The sequence below is a fragment of the Plecotus auritus genome (genome assembly GCF_963455305.1).
Source record: "Plecotus auritus genome assembly, chromosome: 9".
NCBI lineage: Eukaryota > Metazoa > Chordata > Mammalia > Chiroptera > Vespertilionidae > Plecotus > Plecotus auritus.
Genome location: NC_137783.1, coordinates 111,834,157 through 111,853,627, shown reverse-complemented (window position 1 = coordinate 111,853,627; position 19,471 = coordinate 111,834,157). Strand labels below are relative to the sequence as shown.

Sequence of the window (19,471 nt, the reverse complement as noted above, 5' to 3'; positions counted from 1 at the left end):
CCACCCTTTTTTCAAACCTAAACTGCTGACTAAATCTATATTATAAAAGGCCTATGGCCCATAACGCGGTAACGACCGGATGGGGAACCAGGTGGGTGGCAGCGGTGGCCGGAGCGAAGCAGCCCAGGTCCTGGGTGTCTGGCAGCCGGCAGGCGGGCGGGTAGTGGGTGTGTGGGCGGGGCTGCTTGATTTCGTGTACTGGGCTTCTAGTAAATAAACAAAATAAATGAAGTGACATGATATATCATTTCGCCTATAACAGATTGGAGCTACCAAACCATCTGCTTCAGCCATGCCACCTGAAGTAATCCTGATAGAATCTGGCATGCTGATGAGCAGTGGCTGCTGCAGCCTAAGAACTTGTGACTGGGAGTCTTCTGGAGATGGGACTTCAATGGCTCCACAACTACAATGTCCTACAGCAACACATTCCAAACCTTTTTTGGCCCTCAACTCATTTGTGATTTGGGAGGACTATCAGGATAAAGGCTAATTTTCTCTACTATTTAATTACCTTGACCTAGAAGCAAGCACATACACAGTGAGTATAACCGAAGTGACACTTTTCAAAACAAATATTTCCAATATTATTAAATCAAATGAAAACTGTAATCAAAACAGTCTCTTTAGGAAGTTATTTACTTATTTTAACAATATTACCATTGCTAGAAATATTTAGGAAACACTCCTTTGGCAACTGCCTTTAAAACCGACTCCATGTGAGACAGACACAAAAAGTGTCATACCCCATTCACCAAAAGAGTTATTGCCTTGCTTGACTCTCACAGTATCTTCTGGCTGTTTCTAAAAATTAAATCCAACAAGCAAGAGTGAAGATTTGTTACTTTTGAGGATATTCAAAAAAAAATGGCTTAGAAGCCAAAAATGTTCTCAGCACTGACAGCATCACCAGAATAAATGTAAAGGTTGAGGGGGGTAAAGGCATGGGGTGGGGTGGGGAATCAGGTGGAGGGGAGCTATGGGGGGAAAAAAAGAGGGACACCTGTAATAATCTGAATAAAGATTTATTTTTTAAAAAATGTAAAGGTTGAAAACACAATTACTTTTTTTTTTTTAAATACATTTTATTGATTTTTTACAGACAGGAAGGTAGAGGGATAGAGAGTTAGAAACATCAGCTGCCTCCTGCACACCCCCCACTGGGGATGTGCCCGCAACCAAGGTACATGCCCTTGACCGGAATCGAACCCGGGACCCTTGAGTCTGCAGGCCGATGCTCTATCCACTGAGCCAAACCAGTTAGGGCGAAAACACAATTACTTTGAGGGGGCCACACTTACAAATACTGTAACTGTTCCACAATTACAATGAAAGGGACAAGATATGTGCAATATATCCCATGTGTTAAAAGTAAATTATTTTATTACTTTACAATCACACATTATATAATCATAAAATTTGGCTGGAAGAAATCTTCTAGATCAGTGGTCGGCAAACTGCGGCTCGCGAGCCACATGCGGCTCTTTGGCCCCTTGAGTGTGGCTCTTCCACAAAATACCACATGCGGGCGCGCACGTACACTGCAATTGAAACTTCATGGCCCATGCGCAGAAGTCGGTTTTCGGCTCTCAAAAGAAATTTCAATCGTTGTACTGTTGATATTTGGCTCTGTTGACTAATGAGTTTGCTGACCACTGTTCTAGATCATATAATCCAAACTGTTCATTTTTACATATGAGAAAACTCTAGTTTTCCACCAAGGTTAGGCAATTTGTTTCTGGTCACACAGCTGATTAGTAACAGTCAGAACTAGAAATCCAGTCACCCTGACTCTCACCATAACCTACAACATATCCCAATCCATACACCTCCCCCCTTCTCTGTTCCTCACTGCTTTCTTTCAAAGGGAAAGGAGATCACTGGGGGCACTAAAACACACCAAGAATGGTTCTGAAACCCAGCAGCTGAGAAACAATGGTTTATCCAGGATCTCTATGCAGTCGCCCTTAGGGGTATGAACCATTGTTTAGTTCACAAGAGTTCTGGGGACTCTATCTCAGACTAGGGATCAGTGAAACCTTTGGACACTCCCCCCACAGCTAGGAGAATATGTTTATTAAACCTCTTGCCTACCTCTCTGCAGTAACCCATTTGCCTCAAGTAACTGAAAGGTTACTATGAAGAATCCAGAACAGAGCAGGGGGAGTATGTAGTAGAGCTCCCGTTCTAGAAAAAGCTGACCTATGAAAAAGCAGAGGGCAGGAACCATCTTGACTTACCTCCTAGTGGAGCTTCCTCAGGCTCGGAAGAAAGTGATCCCTGGCAGTCTGGCTTAGAATTAGCCTTTACCCAGGGAAGGGGCAAAGGGACAGGAAGGCTTGTTCATTCCCCATTCCACCCACTGTTGGTCAGCTCAGTCTCACATCATCCCAGGCAGCCCCAGCGTTCTGCAGTTCAGACAGCAACCGGAAGGGAAGCCACACAGCACAGGTCAATGGGGTGAGTCAGTGGCAAAGCAGGAAGAGTCACTGGGGCAGAAATTCTGGCCTCCTCTGGCAAGATTGACAAACCACACCCACCCCTGGTCAACACTTGGAAGGCCCTGCCCTATTAGAATTCTGGTCTATGAAGCAGGAAAGGTCCTTCTTCAGGAGACTCCATACCATCCTCATTTCTAGGGTGTTTCTCCTAACAAAAACCTGCCATGGTTTTCTTCTGCCTAAAGCATCACATCTAAATTCTTTGGCTTAATTTTCCAAGTCCTCCATTACATGGCCTCAAGTCATTTATTCAATCTTATTTCCCACTATTTCAATGTACACTCTGAACTAATCAAGCCAGTCTTCCCACTTCTCTTGGCATGAGCCAAGCCCTTTCTCATTTCCATGCCTTCAGTTAGCCAGCAGTGTTAAATTCAAACACCTTCAGGACTTAGGCAGGTAACAGAAATAAATGCTCCAATGAAGCATATGGCAGAACAACAGTGCTTCCCATCCCCACCTAAAGGAATTTAAATATTTTAATTCAAATACTTATGTAATATTTCACTGTGAGCATTGCAATCACATTTTAAGTAGTTATGAATACTCTTTCTAGCTTTCAAGTGAGGAAACTTCCCCAAGGTTAGACAGCTGGCAAAATGCTGGGAATTCTCTAGGCCTGTCTGAAGCAAGAGCTCTAAACTATTAGGCTTCCAAATAATACAAACACTATGGCAAATACAGAGCTTTAAACTCTGAAGAAGAAATTCAGTTTTCATGATATACAACCCTAAAAGTGGGATGGGAAGCCCAAAGACTGGCTTATCTAACCATATTGCAACAACCTCAAATTCTGTCCACCTGCCTGCCAAAGTCATCCCTACTTACTCCAGGTCCTATTGAGTTCCCTCTTCTCTCAATTCCCAAGGGCTTACAGATTAGGCAACACAATCGAATGCTAAATTATACACTATCATGCAAAACTGAATACTGATTCCATGTGTTTCCTAGCTTCACTAGGCAAACTACTGTATTAATCTAATTAGCTCTACCAAAAATGTTTAGCCTGAATCTAATCAAGAGGAAACAATCATACAAACCCAAATTAAGAGACATTCTGCAAAAAACCTGAACTCTTCAAGAATGTCAATGCTATGATAGACAAAAAGGTATTTAAGAGTAAGAGATTAAAGAACTGTTCAAGGTTAAAGGAGACTAGGGGCATGACAAAATGTTGACAACTGAGCCCTAACCAGTTTGGCTCAGTGGATAAAGCGTCGGCCTGAGGACTGAAGGGTCCCAGGTTTGATTCCGGTCAGGGGCATGTTCCGTGGTTGCGGGCACATCCCCAGTAGGGAGTGTGCAGGAGGCAGCTGATCGATGTTTCTCTCTCATTGATGTTTCTAACTCTCGATCCCTCTCCCTTCCTCTCGGTAAAAAATCAATAAAATATATATATTTTTTAAAAAAATAAATAAATCTTGACAACTGATCCTTCAATCAAAGCTGAATTGGGACCTAGCTGGTTTGGCCCAGTGGATAGTTGGCCTGTGGGCAACTAGATCCTGGGTTCGATTCCAGTCAAGGGCATATGCCCAGGTTGCAGGCTCGATCCCCAGTAGGGGGCGTGCAGAAGGCAGCCGATCAATGATTCTCTCTCATCATTGATGTTTCTATCTCTCTCTCCCTCTCCCAAATCAATAAAAATATATTTTTAAAAAATACTTTTTAAAAAAGCTGAATTAGAAAAAAAAATAATCTATGAGAGACATCATTGGGAAAACTTGAGAAATCTAAACAATTATTGTATACTGGATGTACTGAATCAATATTAAATTTCCTTGGGTGCTAATTGCATTGTGGTTATATAGAAGATACTTTGGTTTTTAGGAGTTACTGAAATGTTTAGGACTAAGTAACATGATATTCACATCTAACAGTCAAAAGGTTCATAAAATGAAGGATAGAGAGCAAATTTGGCGAAATGTTAACAACTGGTGAATCTAGGTGAAGAGTATGTATGTTACATTATTTTTGTAAACTATCAGTATGTTTAAACATATATGAGTATATAAATATTTGTATGTTATTCCTATAAAGTCTCTGTAGTTTTGAACAGCTGGTGAGGAGAGAATTCCTGTACTACATATTCAGCTCTGTGAGAGATATAATAGGCACTCATTACATAGTTGCTCACTGTCCAAGGAAACTGGGCTTTGGAAGTCAGCAAATGGACAAAGTCCACTTTGCAACAGTTGATCAGGGGTGCAATGGCAAACTCTTAGGAAACAAGAGGTTCCCCCAAACTTATATTGTCACACCACGGGAAAGATAGAAAAGAAGGCAATCAAAGCTATTATTACCTCACCTCATCACTGAGGTCACTTGACAAATGAACACTTACAGGTCAGAAAGCAATTGCTACCCACACACAAGACCAAGAGCTGGGATCACAAAAACCTGAGAGCCTGTAAAACAAGTGTCTCTGGCCAGTCACAGGAAAGTACCCAAGCGGTCAAATAAATATGCCTGAAACATATGCAGTCTTGACTCCTCACCAGATAAACCAGTCATCAGCTATAAGAGGCAGAAGAAATCTACAAGGCTAAACCAATGGCATTTCCTGCACTGGCTTCAAAGACATTGGCCCTGAAATAGGACAGAAAGGGCAGCTGCCACAGCTACCAACAGAGGTCTCAACCCAGGAGCATGCCATGCAATATGCCCTCTCTCCCTTCTACAATCAGATCATTTTACTTCAACTAAGTGGTCCCTTATTAGGATGAATGACTACCCAATGGCTAACCCTTAACCTTGACTCTCTCCTTCCCTCACTGACAGCCTAGATACTGCCCTTGCCAGGTAAGTCCTCCCCTAATTTAGCAGAAGGAATAGTCAAAACTATTTCCTTCAAACCTTCATTAACTAGACTAAGAGCTATAGTAGGATAACATCGAGCTTGCTTCTAAAACCTACCATGTTCAGCATTTTTTACCAAAGACAGAATGAAAACATGTAAGGCCTGATTGCTGAGCTTTGAAATTCTAAACTGTGAAGGACAAAAAATAAAATGATTTTAGATTTGATCTGGCAAAAAGATCTTAACAGGTTTGGTAGTACCAAAATAACAAGATACAACTTAACAGGATTAAATACAAATCCCTGCATTTCGAAAAGAAGAAATCAACCAAACTAACACAGGATGGTGGGTACCTGGTACAGCAGGTCATATGAAACCAAAAGGTTGTCTTGGGGGGGGGGAAAGGCTGCCTATAATGGGAGGTAGAGGAGAGGCTGTTACTATATATACTCTCAATGAACCATGAATCTGACAGAGCTTCCCAAGACATCAATGCTTGTTTTGCTACTCAAGGCTCAAATCGAGTGAGCAACTGTGTGTGACCACCTTTGAAAGGCAAAGTCAGAGTACATGCAGAGGAAGAATGACAATCTTGGTAAAGGGTCTGAAAGTCATACTGTGGCAAATGTGAGGGAAGAACTACACATGTCACACCAGGGAGAACATGAAAATCTTTTTTCAAATACATGCATGCTTATCACACAAATGAAAAGAAAAACTTTTTGTCCTCCTCCAAGAAGGCAAAACTAAAACTAGTGAGTGGAAGCTATAGGAAGACAGATTTTGGTTTGACATAGGTAAGAATTTTCAGGATAATAAAGACCTTAAGAATGTGGGTTATGTAACTCGGAATTCTTGGACTAATACACCAACTCCACCACTTTACAAACTGTATATGGCTTTGGGTAGATTGCTACATTTCCTTGCCTATTAAAGGGAATAGTAATAATAGTACTTACCTCATAGAGCTTTGGGAAGCAGTTCATGTAAAATGCTTAGAACAGTGCCTGACTCACAATATATGATGGGGGGGGGGGGGGAAGTTAGCTACTGCTATTACTGACTGTTGTATAAAGAACCAGATAACCCAAAAATCTTCCTACTAAATATGGCTGCAAATATAATAATTCTTAGAAAATATAATAAACATCCTTTTAGACTGTGCCATTGAGTTCTTCTCTCTCAGGTTGACACCCTATTATGCTCTGCTCTGTGATACTAGGGTTTGGACTCCACCAATTCCACTTCACCTTTGCCAGCTGGGGCTCCTGGTTAGGTTCTGTAAATAGGGGGGGCTAAAGGGAAAATGGAAGGCAGGAGGAAGCTACAAAGGACTTCCTCCTGTGGCTTGCTGTTTCTAAACTCCCAGAACCAGCTTCATTGTGCCCCTTCAGAGGCACCAATACCAGCTGGACAGGGCTCAACCAAACCTGACTCCTCCAGGCCCCTCCTGTGAGCTCCCTGAGATGCCAGCAGCACCAAGCAACACCCTCTACTCAGAGAATCAGGGTGCAGTTAACACCAGATCCCTCCAGACTTCTAGGTTCTGGTAACCCCAACCTTTTTCCTCCCTTTGTTTTTCAGTCCTAATAGGTAACGGCTTAATGCAGTTATATCAAAGTTAGTTTAAGATTCCTTTTGGCTTTTGCAACCTTCTATAAGAGTTTAATCTAATTCCCTTGACTGAGTTCATTCTATTAAAATAGCTACGTGTGTGCCCTGCCAGTATGGCACAGTGGGTGAGCGTCGACCCAGGAACCAAGAGATCACAGTTAGATTCCCAGTTAGAGCACATGCCTGGGTTGCAGGTTTGATCCCTGGTAGGGGGTATGCAGGAAGCAGGCAATCAATGATGTTTCTCTCTCATCAATGTTTCTATCTCTCTATCCCTCTCCCTTCCTCTCTCTCTAAAAATCCTATATAATAAAAGGCTGATATGCAAATTGTCCGACCAGGAGTTTGACCACTCGCTATGATGTGCGCTGACCACCAGGGGGCGGAGCAGAATGAAGGCAGATGGGGTAAGGAAGGCCCCAATTGGCCCTGATTGCCATCCAGGCCTAGCGAACCTACCCATACATGAATTTTGTGTACCGGGCCTCTAGTCAATAATACTTTTTAAAATCTCATAAAATAGCTACATGTCGCCGAAACCGGTTTGGCTCAGTGGATAGAGCGTCGGCCTGCGGACTGAAGGGTCCCCGGTTCAATTCCGGTCAAGAGCACGTACCTTGGCTGCAAGCACATCCCCAGTGGGAGGTGTGCAGGAGGCAGCTGATCGATGTTACTCTCTCATCGATGTTTCTAGCTCTCTATCCCTCTCCCTTCCTCTCTGTAAAATATCAATAAAATATATTTTTTTAAAAAATAGCTACAAGTGGTTTCTGTTTTCTTATTGGATCCTAACTGATATATAAATTGAGTCACAAGAAAGTAAGGGAAATTCCAGGAACCAGAAACAAAGAAGCTGGAAACTGTATTAGTGAGCTGACGGCATAACTTTCACAGTAGTATAAGGTATTTATGAACTGCTCATAGTCCAGGAGACAGCTCTTGAGTCCTCAAAAAGCAACTGAGATCCCTGAATAAAGGTTGATACCTACAGTAAAAAGAAAGACTAGAGAGAAACCAAGATGGCGGCATAGGTAAACACCTAAACTGCTGCCTTGCACAACAATATCGAAACTACAACTAAAAGACAAAACGGACACCATCCAGAACCACAGGAAAGCTGGCTGAGTGGAAATTCTACAACTAGAAGGAAGGAGGAAAGCACATTGAGACTCAGAAGAGTTACAAAAGGCTGAGGTACAGATACGCGCGCGCACAGAGAGGACGGGTGGCTGAGTGCACCGGTGGCTGAGTGCACCGGCGGCTGAGTGCGTGGCTGGCTTTCCCAAGCAGGAGGGAGACAGAAGTTCCCGACTGCGCTAAACTCCAGTCCCGGGCGAGACTCTGGGGACCCAGACTCATTCGGGGGGAATCTGAACTGTCAGGAAAAGAGAAAGCACACTGTGACTCAGGGGAGCTGCGGAAGGCAGCGGTCTGGAGGCGCGCGCGCACAGCGAGGACTAACTGCTGAGTGCACGGGCGGCTGAGTGCACGGCTGGCTTTCTAAAGCGGGAGGGAGATGGAAGCTCATGACTGTGCTGAACTCCAGTTCCGGGCAAGTTTCTGGGAACCCAGACTCATTCGGGGAGAAAATGGATTGTCTGGCAGCAGGCGAAACTCGAGGGCGGCTTTCTCTCAGAGGTGCTTGCAACGATTACCGAGGGACACTGAGACCCAGGGGCCTCATAGGGCAGGGATGACAAGAAGCCAAGGCTGTCTGGTCCGCCCTGAGATTCCGCCCCATCCAAGCTGAGCACAGAGGCTTTTGCAATTTTACAAGTCTTGTCTCATAAGGGTGTCTCCAGCACAGAAGTTCTCCCAGCATAGACACAGCTGATCCTCACAGCCAATTGGCCTGGAGGTCAATTCCTCCCAGTGATACCAATCAAGACTTAACTACAACAAGGCTGTGCACACAGTCCACAAAGGGGTGCACCAAGAGTGTCCACCTCAGGTAACTGGGGAGGCTGAGCCACTGTGCCCTAGAGGACACCTACCACACAACGCTACTCTACCAACTCAGGGAAGCAGCGAAAATGTGGAGACAAAGAAACAGATCACAAATGAAAGAAATGGAGGAAAGCAAACTACTGGATATAGAGTTCAAAACCACGGTTATAAGGTTCTTCAAGAATTTCCTAGAAAAGGCCGATAAATTTAGCAAGACCCTCGAGGATATGAAAAAAGACCAACTAGAAATTAAACATACACTGACTGAAATAAAAAATATTATACAGAGACCTAACAGCAGAATAGAGGATCGCAAGAATAAAGTCAAAGATTTGAAATACGAAAAAGCAAAAAACACTCAACCGGAAAAGAAAGAAGAATCCAAAAACTTGAAGATAGTGTAAGGACCCTCTGGGACAACTTCAAGCGTACCAACATCCGAATTATAGGGGTGCCAGAAGAAGAGAGAGAGCAAGATACTGAAAACCTATTTGAAGAAATAATGACCGAAAACTTCCCCCACCTGGTCAAAGAAATAGACATACAAGTCCAGGAAGTGCACAGAACCCCAAACAAAAGGAATCCAAAGAGGACCACACCAAGACACATCATAATTAAAATGCCAAGAGCAAAAGACAAAGAGAGAATCTTAAAAGCAGCAAGAGAAAAACAGTTAATTACCTACAAGGGAGCACCCATATGACTGTCAGCTGATTTCTCAACAGAAACTATGCAGGCCAGACGGGAGTGGCAAGAAATATGCAAAGTGATGAATAGCAAGAACCTACAACCAAGATTACTCTACCCAGCAAAGCTATCATTCAGAATTGAAGGTCAGATAAAGAGCTTCACAGATAAGAAAAAGCTAAAGGAGTTCATCACCACCAAACCAGTATTATATGAAATGCTGAAAGGTATTCTTTAAGGAGAGGAAGAAGAAGAAGGTAAAGATAAAAATTATGAACAACAAATACATGTCTAGCAACAAGTGAATCTAAAAATCAAGTGAATAAAAAATCTGATGAACAGAATAAACTGGTGAATATAATAGAATCAGGGGCATAGAAAGGGAGTGGACTGACAATTCTTGGGGGGGAAAGGGGCGTAGGGTGTGCGGGAAGAGACTAGACAAAAATCGTACACCTATGGATGAGGACAGTGTGGGGAGGTAAGGGTAGAGGGTGGGGTGGGAACCGGGTGGAGGGGAGCTATGGGGGGGAAAAAGAGGAACACTTGTAATAAAAAATCTGAACAATAAAGATTTATTAAATTAAAAATAAATAAATAAATAAATAAAGTGACAGAATGAAAAAAAAAAAGAAAGAAAAGAAAGACTAAGGAGTCCAGCCGGCATGGCTCAGTGGTTGAGCATCCACCTATGAACCAGGAGGTCACAGTTCAATTCCCGGTCAGGGCACATATCCGTGTTGCAGGCTCGATCCCAACTGGGGGCATGCAGAAGGCAGCCAATCAATGATTCTCTCTCATCATTGATGTTTCTATCTCTCTCCCTTTCTCTCTGAAATCAATAAAAAAAAACAACACATATATTTTTAAAAAGATAGATGAGGGAAAATATCTCTCCACAGGGAAGATTAGGATTCTTGCCCTGGTTACCTAGCAAAGTGGGAGAAAAAAAATCTAGGCATTCAAAACCATAGGTGTGTACATGAGATGGTTTTGAAGTTAAAATTTATACTAAACTTGAGCCCTGGAAATTTACAGGTCAGAAAAAATTACACACATTTTAGTCCCAGATTGCCAGTAGCCTTGAGTGCCCAACAGAAGCACACACAAAGTTGCTCCAGAAGATATACAAATGGCCAATAATATAGGAAATATGTTTAAATAATCAGTCATCAGGAAAATGCAAATTAGAACCACAATGAGAAACTACTACACCTCCATGAAAATGGCTCAAACTAAAAAGACTGACAAAAGTGTGTTGGTAAGAATATGAAGCAACTGGAACTCTCATACTGCTATGGGAACATAAAATGGTACAACCACTTTGGAAAACTGGTAATTTCTTTAAAAGCTGGACATTCATCTGCAATATGACCCAGACATTCAGTATGAAAAGACAGGAAAATATATATCTACTCAAAAATTTGTACACACAGCAACTTTATTCACAACATCAAAAAATGAAAAACCACCCAAAAGTTCATCAACAGTGAACAATAAATAATATTGTATGATATAGCCACACAACAGACTGCTGCTTAGCAATAGAAGGTAAATTACTGTTATATGCAACTAAATGATAAATCTCAAATGCATTAGAGTACATAAAAGAAACCAGATTCAAGAGTATATATACTGTATGAAAGGAAAAAGATACAGCCCTAACCTGTTTGGCTGAATGGATAGAGCATCAGCGTGCGGACTGAAGGGTCCCGGGTTTGATTCCGATCAAGGACATGTACCTTGGTTGTGGGCACATCCCCAGTAGGGAGTGTGCAGGAGGCAGCTGATGGATGGTTCTCTCTCATCGATGTTTTTAACTCTCTATCCCTCTCCCTTCCTCTCTGTAAAAAATCAATAAAATATATTTTTTAAAAAAGAAAAAGATACAAAACTCTATGATTTGACTTATATAAAATTCTAGAACGTGCAAATTAATCTACAGTGGTTCCTGGGGCCTAGGTGAGGAAAAGGTGTACTGTAAAGAGGTATGAAGAAACTTTTGGGAGTGATGAAGATGCTCTATATCTTTTCTTTTACTTTCGATTTTTTTTATTGTGGTAAAACACACATAACAAATTTACCATATTAATATTTTTAATTAATTTGGGGGAAGGGGAGGGAGAGGAGGAGGGATTTGTTGTTCCACTTACTTATGCTTCATTGATTGTCTCTTGTATGTGCCCTGACCATGAATGGAACCCTAAACCTTGGCATATCAGGATGACATTCTAACCAACTGAGCTACTAGGCCAGGTCTACCATATTAATATTTTTTATTTTATTTTTTATTTTATTTTTAATTTTTTAACTTTTTTTATTGTTTAAATTATTACATATAGTAGTACATATAGCTCCTTTTTTTCCCCATTGACCTTTCCCCAGCCTACTCCCTGTCACATGCCCTCATCCCACCCCCCCCATATTAATATTTTTTAAGTGCACAGTTCAGTGGTATTAAATACCTTCATAATATAGTACAACCATCCCCACCATCCATCTCTATTAATCTTTTCATCTTGTAAAACTGAAATTGTATACCCATTAAACAATAATTCCTCATTCTCCACTCTCCCAGTCCCTGGAAAACACCATTCTATTTTCTATTTCTGTGATTCTTGACTATTCTAAGTAACTTTTTTTTTTAATATATTTTATTGATTTTAGAGAGAAAGGGAGAGGGAGAGATAGAAACATCAATGATGAGAGAGAATCATTGATTGGCTGCCTCTTGCACGCCCCCTACTGGGGATGGAGCCCACAACCCATGCATGTGCCCTTGGCTGGAATCGAACCTGGGACCCTTCAATCCACAGGCTGATGCTCTATCCATTGAGCCAAACCAGCTAGGGCTCTAAGTAACTCTTATAAGTGGAATTATTCATTTGTACTTTTATGACTGACTTATATCACTTAACATAATGTCTTCAAGGTTCATCCATCTTACAGCATATGTGAGAATTTCTTTCCTTTTTAAAAGTTAAACAATATTCCACTGTGTGTGTGTGTGTGTGTGTGTGTGTGTGTGTGTGTATGTATGTTAGTGGAATATTGTTTAACTTTTAAAAAGAAATTCTCACATATGCTGTAAGATGGATGAACCTTGAAGACATTATGAATAGATAAGCAAAATGTGCTATATATATATATATATAGCACATTTTGCTTATCTATTCATCAATTGATGGGCACAAGTTGCTTTACAATTGATGGGCACAAGTTGCTTTATTGTTTTAGTTACTGTAAGTAATGTTGCTATGAACATAGGTATACAAATATCTCTTTGAGACTCTGCTTTCAGCTTTGAGAGGGGTATATACCTAGAAGTGGAATTGTGGGATCACATAGTAAATCTAGTTTTAGTTTTTTTTGAGGAACCACCATACTGTTTGTTGTCACAGTGGCTATTCTATTTTACATTCCACTAACAGTGCACAAAGGTTCCAATTTCTCCACATCCTAGTAACCATCATAATAGGTGTGAGATAGATCTCACTGTAGTTTTGTTTGTTTTGTTAATCCTCACCAGAAGATACTTTTCCATTAACTTTTGAGAGAAAGTGAAAGGAAGGAAGGGGAGAGAAGGAGAGAGAGAAAATCAATGTGAGAGAGACACATGGATTGGTTGCCTTCTGCACACGCCCTGACAGGGGCCAAGGATTGGTCCTACAACCAAGGTACATGACTTTGACTGGAACTCAAACCCGCGACCCTTTGGTGCACAAGCTAACGCACTAACCACTGAGCAACCGGCCAGGGCTCATTGTAGTTTTTAATTCAGAATTCTCTAATGATTAGTGATATTGACAATCTTTTCATATGCTTATTGGCCATCTGTGTCTTTCTTGAAGAAATGTCTATTAATGTCCCTTGCCATTTTTTAATTAGGTATACAAATATAATAGGCTAATTTTTAAGTTGATAATTTTTTTTTTTTTTTTTTTTTTTTTTTTTTTTACAGAGAGCAAGGGAGAGGGATAGAGAGCTAGAAACATCGATGAGAGAGAAACATCGATCAGCTGCCTCCTGCACACCTCCCACTGGGGATGTGCCCGCAACCAAGGTACGTGCCCTTGACCGGAATCGAACCCGGGACCCTTCAGTCCGCAGGCCGACGCTCTACCCACTGAGCCAAACCGGTTTCGGCTAAGTTGATAATTTTGTTTGGCTTTTTATTGTTTAGTTTAGAACTTCTCTATATATTCTAGGTATTAATCTCTTATCAAATATATGATTTGCAAATATTTCCTCCCATTCTCTAGGTTGCCTTTTTATCATGTTGAGTGTCTTTTGCTGCACAATTTTTAAAATTTTTTCATAAAGTCCAGTGTGTCTGTTATTTCTTTTGCAGTCTCTGCCTTTGATGTTATATCCAAAATGTCATTACTAAATCCAATGTTATGAAGCTAATGTCATTTGTTTTAAGAGTTTTATAGTTTTAAGTCTTACAGTTAGGTCTTTGATCCAATTTAGTTAACTTTTATATATGGTGTTAGGTGAGGGTCCAACTTTATTCTTTTTCATGTGAATATCCAGTTTTCCCAGCACTATTTGTTGAAAAAACTGTCCTTTCCCCACTGAAGGTCTTGAAACCCTTGCCAAAAATCATTTGACCATATTTTAGAGCAGGAGTGGGGAACATCTGGGCCATGGACCATATAAGGCCCATGAAATCATTTGGTCTGGCCCTGCCAAGGCATTAAGGGTGAGTAAATTAAATGTTTGACCAATATAGCAGGCTAATTTTTAAGTTGATAATTTTGTATGGCCCACAAATAATGTTACAAATATCTAAATAGCCCTTGGTAGAAAAAAAGATTCCCCATCCCTGTTTTAGAGGGTTTATTTCTGGGTTCTCTATTTTCTTCCATTGTTCAATATGTCTGTTTTTATACTAGTACCACACAGTTTTAACTACTGCTACTTTATGGTAAGTTTTGAAATCAGGGATTGTGAGTCCTCCAGCTTTGTTCTTTTTCTATGTGTTCACTATTTGGGGTATGTTGAGATGTCATATAAATTTTAGTATGGGTTTTTCTACTTATGCAAAAAAAAACACTGCTAGGATTTTGATAGGGATTGGTTTGATACCACCAGCACCAGGCAACACCCTCTCTTCGGAGAATCAGGGCGCAGTTAACGAATAGAGTGCTTCTTTAGGTAGTATTGACATCTTAATAATATACATCTTCCAATTCATGAACATAAAATGTACTTCCATTTGTCTTTAATTTCAGCAATGTTTTGGAGTTTTCACTGTATAAATCTTTCACCTTTTTGGTTAATTTCTAAATATTTATTCTTTTTGATGCTATTGGAAATGGAATTGTTCATGTAATTTCATTTTCAGATTGTTCATTGTTAGTGTATAGAAATGCAACTGATTTTTGTGTTTTGACATTGTATCCTGCTACTTTGCTGAAATTATTAGTTCTAGCAGTTTTTTTGTGGAATCTTCAGAGTTTTCTATATATAAGATCATATGCGAACAGAGATAATTTTACTTCTTCCTTTCCAATTTGGATGTCTTTTCTTTCTTTTTCTGGCCTAAATTGATATGGCTAGATTTTTCAGTACAATTAGTAATAGCTTAAAGAGTTTTTGCAACTTCATAAATTCCCCATTGCTTGTTGTATGGCTTAACTTGGATTTTGTTTGTTTTGTTTTTCAGTCTATCAAAGCAATCTTAAGCACTGAAGGCAGTGCCTTCTTATAGGTGTACACCTTTGTCAAAACTCTTTTTCCTTTAAAGTTAATTTACATAAATTACACCTAAGCAAAGCTGATTTTTTTTTTAAACTGCTCTTGGGAGAACTGACCTCAACACACACTACATAAAATTATCATAGATTCTGCACCTCTGAATATGAGCTTAACACAATTACAAAATACTTGAGGAAACAATTTATCATGAGCAAGAGTTGGTTACAACAAATGGCAGGATTATAACCTTAAAAAATTTAGATAATTGAACAATATTACAGAGACTATAATTTATTTTAAATTACTATAACATAAGATGAATTAAAAACAAAGATACCATAAAAAATAAACAGGTAGATTTGAAAATGAACCGAAGAATATGTCAAAAAATAAGAACTGAAAAAACAAATTAAATCTAGCTGAAGAGTAAATCAGCATGCAAAGATAAATTACCCAGAAGGTTACAGAAACATAGAGATTAAAATTATGAAAGAGTAAGAGATGTGGAGGACAGAATAAGGAGGTTTAATGTAAGTTAAATATGAGAGGCACTATTTAAAGAGATAATGATGGGGAATTTGTACAAAACTGATGAAAGATATGAAATCTCAGGTTGAAGAGTCACTATAAACTTCCAACAGAATAAAATTAAATCCACACCCTGTAATGAAACCATAGAAGACAAATGACAAAAAAAAAAATCTTAAAAACAATCAGAAAGAAAGGCAAGTTACCTACAATGAATAGTTAAATTGTCAGCATAGTCTTCAAGAGTAATAAAAAACCAGAATTTCAGTGAAATAACATTTTCAAAGTGCTGAGATAAAATAATTAGAAACCTAATACTCAGCTAAACTATCAATCAAGACTGAAGAGGAAGATATTTTCCAACAGTGAGTGCTTACCACTAACAGACCCTCTTCAAAGAAAACACCTGAAGGTCGTATCTATTTGACACAAAAGAAATAAATAACTTGCAAGAAAGAGTGGTGAGCCCTGGCTGGTTTGGCTCAGCTGGATAGAGCGTCTGCCTGCGGGCTAAGGGGTACCAGGTTCAATTCCAGTCAAGGGCACATGGGCTCGATCCCCAGCAGGGGGTGTGCAGGAGGCAGCCAATCAATGATTCTCTCTCATCATTGATGTTTCTCTCTTCCTCTCTGAAATCAATAAAAATATATTTAAAAAAAAAAAAACTTATCATAAAAAATGAAAAGAGTGGTAAAAAAAAAAAAAAAAGAATAAATGTAGCCCTGCCAGTGTGGCTCAGTTGGTTGAGCATCATCCCATGCACCAAAAGGTCACCGGTTTGATTCCGGGTAAGGGCACATGCCCTGGGTTGAAGACTCCATCCCCAGTAGGAGGCGTGCAGGAGGCAGCCAATTGATGTATGTCTCATCAATGTTTCTCTCTCTCTCCCTCATTCTCTTAAAAAAAAAAAAATCAATAAAAACATTTAAGCTTTCCGGACCTGGTGGAGCAGAAGGCGCCATCATGGGAGTCGACATCCGCCACAACAAAGACCGAAAGGTTCCGCGCAAGAAGCCCAAGAGCCAGGACGTCTACCTAAGGCTGTTGGTCAAGCTATACAGGTTTCTGGCCCAAAGAACCAACTCTACTTTCAACCAAATAGTGCTGAAGAGGTTGTTCATGAGTCGCACCAACCGGCCGCCTCTGTCCCTTTCCCGGATGATCCGCAAGATGAAGCTTCCTGGCCGGGAGGGCAAAACCGCCGTGGTTGTAGGGACTATAACTGGTGAGAATCCAGGAGGTGCCCAAACTGAAGGTGTGTGCCCTTCGTGTGAGCAGCCGTGCCCGGAGCCACATCCTCAAGGCTGGGGGCAAGATTCTCCTTCGACGAGCTGGCCCTGGACTCCCCCAAGGGCTGTGGCACTATCTTGCTTTCTGGTCCTCGCAAGGGTCGCGAGGTGTACAGGCATTTCGGCAAGGCCCCAGGAACCCCCCACAGCCACACCAAACCCTACGTGCGATCCAAGGGCCGGAAGTTCGAGCGTGCAAGAGGCCGCCGGGCCAGACGCGGCTACAAAAACTAACGCTAAATCCTACCATATTATTAAAAAGGTTTTCGATGCTGAAAAAAATAAAAACATTTAAAAAATAAAACCAGAAAAGAAGAAAAAAAGAGTAAATCTATACAGGTAAAATGAATCACTGACAGCACAAAACAATAATTATTACTAATTAGAATTGTTCAACATTGATGTTGACTGCCTTCGGGAGTAGTCTCATTTATGGAAGTGCTTATTTTTAATATAGTTAATACTTTTTAATATTTTTAGTGTACAGTAGGTAAGAGGCTGAAATAAATGACCCCCAACATACCTACTGACCATAGGGTTTTATCAATTAGACACAAAACATTTCCTCAGCAGCTCTATTTGGCCATTTGAGGCAGGGCTTTGTCCCTATCCTAACAGTTCTAGAACCCCAGTCTTAATTCTTAGGCATTCTTCCCACTCCCATACTCCATAAATAAATAAAAACAAAAAACATTCTAAATAGAAATGTTTCTTATGTGAGCTTTGGGACAATATCTTTTAATTTGGGGGGAGTGGAGCTTTTGGCTTTAGAGTAAGATTCATCATTTGCTTCAACTTGGGCCTCCTAAGTAATGTGCCTCTCCCTCTACAAGAGGAAATAAATACCACGCTGGAACAGAAAAAGAGGGAACATACACTCATCCCTGCTGACTGAAAGCTACTTGATGTGATCTGACATTCCCTCCAGATTCCCATATATTCACCACAGTACAGATCTCCACAAGACAGAGAGCCCCAATTCCCTTACCATGGAAGGTTTCTGCCCACACACACAGTAACACATTTGAAAATCCATAACTTTGGCAATACAAGACTAGGCAACAGACACCAGAGAGTAAAGCATGCATTAAAGCAAGTCAATATTATAACATTTTCAGAAAGCAGTTCCATTCCAAGCAAGAGGATAGCATAATACAGAGGTCCAAACGCCACTGAATGAAGATGGAAGTCAGGCTCCTATCCCCTTTCAGCCCAAAAAAGCTCCTTCATTTCAAAGTAAGTAATGACCATGCCAACGTTTCGTATCGCATAGGCATGAGGATACAAGGACAAAAGACACTATCTAGGAGGACACCATGCAGACACTCTTAGAACACCAGATGAACACTGCTACCTCGGGGTTAAGTAAAAGAGAGCGCCCAGAAGGCTCTTTCCCACCTACAACCTTCACACAGTCACTTTACAGTTACAAATTTGTACTCTCCAGCATGCTTCCACGAAACACCGTACCTGCCTTGACCCTTAAAACAACACCAAGAAGCAGGAAATGCAGGTAAATTCGCTGTTTACATATATGAAAAGTGAGGCTTAAAATAAAGTGGCTCGTCCAAGACAACCTGCACCCCCACACAGCCTCTATCCTCCCCTCCCGTCCTCATTTAGGCCCAGCCCCCAAAACCCCAGGACAGCTCACCACGCACTAGCTAGGTAACCCTGGCCGAGTTAAACCTCAGATTTCCCCGTCTGTAATAAACTATAAGGTTGTTAGGAATATTTTTTAAATGACCCATATAAAGTGTGTGGCGCAGTGTCCGGCACGTAGTTGGTGCTCAGAAATGTTTATCCCTGCTATTACCAATAACAATAGGCAAAGACTTTCCATTACAAGACCCCCTCGTCAGAAGCATTTCAGAAACCTGCATTTCCCACCCCCACCTTCACCCACAGGATCACCCTCAGACATAGTTTTACAGACACGCCCCCAAACAGGCCGCCCGGCACCTCCCCCTCCGACATACCCCTCTCCTCACAAACCTTATCCCGGATAGATTCTCCTCAACCAGACTCCGTTACGAAAGAGGCCTTCTGCTCGCACCCGCCTCTCCAGCAACCCCTCTAGACCTGGGCATTCCTGTGGGCCCCTAGGCTGAACGCCAGCCGCGGCCCGCGCCGGTTATCCGGCCGCGCGATCCCGCTGGTCTCCGCTTCCTCCGGATCGAGTTCGACGCGGGCTCGCGCCAGCCCTGTGAGCGCACAGTTAGTTTAAACGATGGCCCGCCCCCTCGCACGGAGCTCTGATAGGCTCCCGTGGGCTGTTGTGCTCGCAAGGGCACGCTTGAGGACCCGGGAAAAGGAAGTGTGAGGGCCACTGGGAAAAAAGAAGGGGTGTCATTACTACCGGCCCGGGCCCCGACTTGAGGGCAAAGACTACAAATCCCAAC

At 41.3% G+C, this 19,471-nt stretch overlaps 1 protein-coding gene and 1 pseudogene across 3 annotated transcripts in view; one reads left to right on the top strand and one right to left on the bottom strand.

Moving 5' to 3' along the window:
* The window catches only part of NUMA1 (nuclear mitotic apparatus protein 1), a 98,816-nt gene extending 79,515 nt beyond the window's left edge, over positions 1 to 19,301 (bottom strand). Inside the window, exon 1 of one of the 2 annotated variants that reach the window (XM_080641452.1) lies at positions 19,065 to 19,301. The gene's annotated coding sequence lies outside the window, so the exon portion shown is untranslated. The remainder of the gene's footprint in view (positions 1 to 19,064) is intronic. The other variant, XM_080641454.1, reaches the window with a different exon arrangement.
* LOC308233856 (large ribosomal subunit protein eL18-like) lies at positions 16,733 to 17,340 on the top strand (annotated as a pseudogene). Its single transcript has one exon. The product of its transcript is annotated as a large ribosomal subunit protein eL18-like (transcript).
* Positions 19,302 to 19,471: the final 170 nt, after the last annotated feature.